Consider the following 4,909-nt stretch of genomic DNA (forward strand, 5'->3'; position numbering starts at 1 on the left):
ATAATGTTCTTCAGAAGACTATTTCACAATCTAATATCTTTTCAAAACTATTTATTAATTTAATATTTGTCCTAACATGGAAAGAGATTGTTGCACTAAAATCACCAATTGAGTTGGTGGTTTCAGTGCAATAGAAAAAATAACTCGCACTGACAAGTAATCAACAAAAAATAATTATATGAATAAAAAATAATTTTTATTTTATATTGAGACCACCAATTTAATTGGTGGTTTCAATAGAAAATGAAAATTTTAAGTTGTCAATTTGCATTTTCACTAAAACACACAATTCATTTGTAGTTTTAATGCAACTATGAAATGTGACCACTAGTCAATAAAAAGTACATGAAAAAGTAGTGTTTTTTTAAAAGTCTACAAATTAATTAGTGGTTTCAATAAAAAAGTTTATTCACTCAAAATAATTTTTCATCAAAACACACATATAATCTGGTGATTTTAGTTAACAATTATTTCAAGTTAACTAATATCAACTTAAGTTTCCTTACACATTTAAAAATTACCAAGAGTAATGAGGTGTTTTGTGTTGAACTTGTATGAGGTTAAAAATGTCTTAATAACTAATACATGAAAAATTAATCATATTAATGTCTACCCACATGTCCTCCTGTACCACATCTTGAATGCCTCTTATTACGATGTGGATTTCGGCGTACTGTATCTTCTCTAACACCTTGATATTCTTATCCATGCTCAATATTTATATCAACAATCATGCGAGGTGCTTGAACCACATTTGCTAATGGTTGTTGTGGAGAAAATGTCATATGAGTCTGTTGCTCGGGTACCATCATCATCTCAAGGAAATCATTTAATGAGTGACTAGCATGAGATGTAGATCCATCATGTGTGCCGAAAGACACCATAGAAGTATTGAAAGCATGTATTGTATATTGAAATGGCATTCCCTTGCCTATTTCAGAGAAAGAAGTATGGATTTGCTTGGTTGCTATCATTGGAGTGTAATGAATGTTTAATGCCATTTCTAATATTGTAGATAGTACATTCCACTCAGGTTATGGTGTGGAAGATGGTGTGCTGGGCATAATAGTGCGATACCCTTCATACTAGTTATATGTCATAGAGGAAGGGACTTAAGGTATATCGTCTACTGGCTAGCCTTCAACTAGAATACGTCTACATGTTAAGAATTAATCTCAAATAATTCAATAATAACCTAGATCGTGCAAACCACTAGATTCAACAAAATAGATTGAATAAGAAAAGGTTGCGTACCTGACATCGTTGTTCGTCGATCTTGATGTATAGAATTAGGTTTGCAGCCTTCCAGAGAATTGAAGAATCGATTTAGCGGAAGCAATACGAAAGGAACGTAAAACTGAATCGTATTCCACTCCTCTGGGGACCACGACCTTTATATACCTGTAGGGTTAGTACAATTCCTATTTCGGTCCTTTAACGAAATAGGAATTATATAATGGTCTCTACACTTAATATCTATAATTAGTTGATACCTCAATAGTCAATTATTCACAATCAAGACCACATTTAAAATTGACTTTACAATTGGACTGCTGTACATATTTAAATTTACATATTAAGCCCACAATAGAAAATTAAATCCAACAATCTCCCACTTGGGCGAACATATGTTAAATAAAATACATACACCAAAATGAGCTCAACAAACGCAGTCATACAAGGTATCCAAAAACAATCTCGTCCATTAGTTATATTGATAAAGAGCTGAAGAAACATTCGCCATATATCTCATGACTAAGTTCATCATCAACTACATTACCAATATCCCTAAATGACATAGATTCATTATAGAAGTGTAGCATGAAAACTACATGCAATGTGATCATCATGTCTGTTTCCAACTGGTCACCAACAAAAGTGAGATCAAGCAAAACAATAATAATAATACAGAGTGTAACCATCAACCAAAATGAGTACTCAACAAAATTTCATAATAAAACATATCCAAAACAAAATAGAGCATTCAAAAACATAATGCAAACATAAAGAGCAAACTCCCACTAAAACTAGACAGTCTCAAACAAAACGATACCCATATGAGCGGTGTGCTCATGGAAAACTTTCGGTATCACTGCCTTTGTAAGCGGATCCGCAATCATAGAGTTTGTTCCAATATGCTCTAAGGATATCTGTCCACTCTGTACCCTCTCCTTCACAGCCAAGAACTTAATCTCAATGTGTTTTGATTGAGAAGAGCTCCTGTTGTTGTTGGAGAATAAAACGGCTGACCTGCTGTCACAATACAACTTCATTGGTCTTTCTATTCCACCTACTACACGCAGCCCAGTGACAAGGTTTCTCAGCCAAATAGCTTGATTGGATGCCTCATAAGATGCTACAAATTCAGCTTCCATGGTGGAGGTTGCTACTAGAGTTTGTTTCACACTCTTCCAAGAAATAGCACCGCCAGCCAATAGAAAAACGTAGCCAGATGTGGATTTTCTACTGTCTTGGCATCCAGCAAAATCAGAATCAGTATACCCAATGATCTCAAGCTGATCTGATCTCCTATATGTGAGCATATGTCCCTTAGTCCTCTGAAGATATCTCATGACTCTTTTGGCTGCTTTCCAATGATCCATTCCTGGATTGCTAAGATATCTACCTAACATGCCAACTATAAAAGAAATGTCTGGACGAGTACAAACTTGAACATACATAAGACTTCCTACAGCTGACGCATAAGGAACCTTTTGCATTTCCTGAATTTCAAGTTCACTCTTTGGACATTGTTGATTACTAAATTTATCACCTTTTGCAATAGGGGTATCCAATGGTCTAGAATTCTGCATACCAAATCTCTTGAGCACTTTATCAATATAGCTCTTTTGTGATAATCCAAGAATACCTCGAGAACGGTCTCGATGTATCTGAATCCCTAAAACAAAAGAAGCTTCACCTAAATCTTTCATCTCAAAATGCTTTGAAAGAAAAACTTTGGTTTCATGCAGCAAGACTTTACAATTAGTAGCAAGAAGTATGTCATCCACATATAAGACCAAAAAGATAAACCTACTCCCACTGAACTTATGGTACACACAATTTTCAACAGCATTTGCCTCAAAGCCAAACGAGACAATTACTTGGTTGAACTTAAAGTACCATTGACGAGAAGCTTGCTTGAGTCCATAAATGGATTTCTTTAATTTGCATACCAGATGTTTTGGATCTCCAATTACAAAATTTTCTGGTTGCACCATATATATTGTTTCATCAATGTCGCCATTGAGAAACGCAGTCTTAACATCCATTTGATGAAGCTCAAGATCAAGATTTGCAACTAAGGCTATGATTGTCCTAAAAGAATCCTTCGAAGAAACTGGAGAGAAGGTTTCTTTATAGTCAATCCCTTCCTTTTGAGTAAAGCCTTTTGCTACAAGACGTGCTTTATATCTTTCCACATTACCTTGAGAATCCCTTTTGGTTTTAAATATCCATTTGCAACCAATGGGTTTCTTTCCTTCAGGTAATTGAACAAGATCCCAAACTTGATTGTCTTGCATAGACTTATACTCTTCGTTCATTGCCTCAATCCACTTATGAGAGTCAGAACTCTGCATGGCATGATAGAAACTAACTGGATCATCATCTATCATGTCTACAGTATCCTCATGTTCCTGAAGAAACACTATATAATCATCTGGAATAGCACTTCTTCTCTCCCTAGTAGATCTCCTCAAAGGCATTTGAACAGGCTCTAATTCTTGAGGTTGTTGAATTTGTTCTTGAGGAAGAATAGCATTGTCTTGAATTGGATCTTGAATAGTTACAGGAGCAACTGGAGTCTGTACGCTATCAGAAACAACAAAAGGAATGAGAACCGAATCATCCTTACTTGGTTCCTCTTCAAAGACAATGTTTCTTTCTTTATTTCTCCCTCCAAAATCAACATCCTCAAAAAATGTTGCAATTCTCGTTTCAAAAAAAGTTCTGGAAGTAGGATTATAAAACTTGTAACCCCTAGACCGCTCAGAATATCCAACAAAGTAGCTGCTGATAGTTTTGGAGTCCAGTTTTGTTTCATTCGGCTTGTAAGGCCTTGCTTCAGCTGGACATCCCCAAACATGAAGATGCTTTAGACTAGGCTTACGTCCAGTCCAAAGTTCATAAGGTGTTTTAGCAACTGCTTTAGATGGAATCCTATTGAGAAGATAAGCTGCTGTCTTTAACGCTTCACCCCACAGAGACTCTGGTAAAGTAGAATGACTAATCATACTCCTTACCATATCCATAAGAGTCCTATTACGTCTCTCAGATACACCATTCATGCTGGGTGTACCAGGCATTGTATATTGAGGGACAATTCCACATTCCTGTAGGAAAAGCGCAAAAGGTCCTGGACGTTGTTCTCCTGAACCGTCATATTTACCATAATATTCACCACCACGGTCAGATCGAACAGATTTAATCTTCTTTCCTAGTTGATTTTCAACTTCGGCTTTATAAGATTTGAACACGTCCAAAGACTCAGATTTTTCATGAATGAGATATAAGTAACCATATCGAGAATAGTCATCAATGAATGATATAAAATATCTTTAGCCATTTCTAGCTGCAATATGGAATGGACCGCAAATATCTGTATGAATCAGTTCTAAAACATTGGATGACCGAATGGCACCTAGTCTCTTTTGTTTAGTCTGTTTTCCTTTAATACACTCAATACAAGAATCCAAACCTGTGTAATCAAGTGTATCTAAGATACCATCAGAAACAAGACGCTCAATTCTCGATTTAGATACATGACCCAAACGTCTATGCCAAAGTACAGCTGAGTTATCAATATTCAACTTTCTTTTGGTACCTCTTGTAGTAACATGCAGGGATTCATGATAACTAGTATCAACGTCTAACATATATAGATTATCACATTCATTCAAGCAACCAG

Source organism: Jatropha curcas, chromosome 5, assembly GCF_041381405.1.
Source record: "Jatropha curcas cultivar XTBG-Jc1 chromosome 5, XTBG_Jcur_1.0, whole genome shotgun sequence".
Classification (NCBI taxonomy): Eukaryota; Viridiplantae; Streptophyta; class Magnoliopsida; order Malpighiales; family Euphorbiaceae; genus Jatropha; species Jatropha curcas.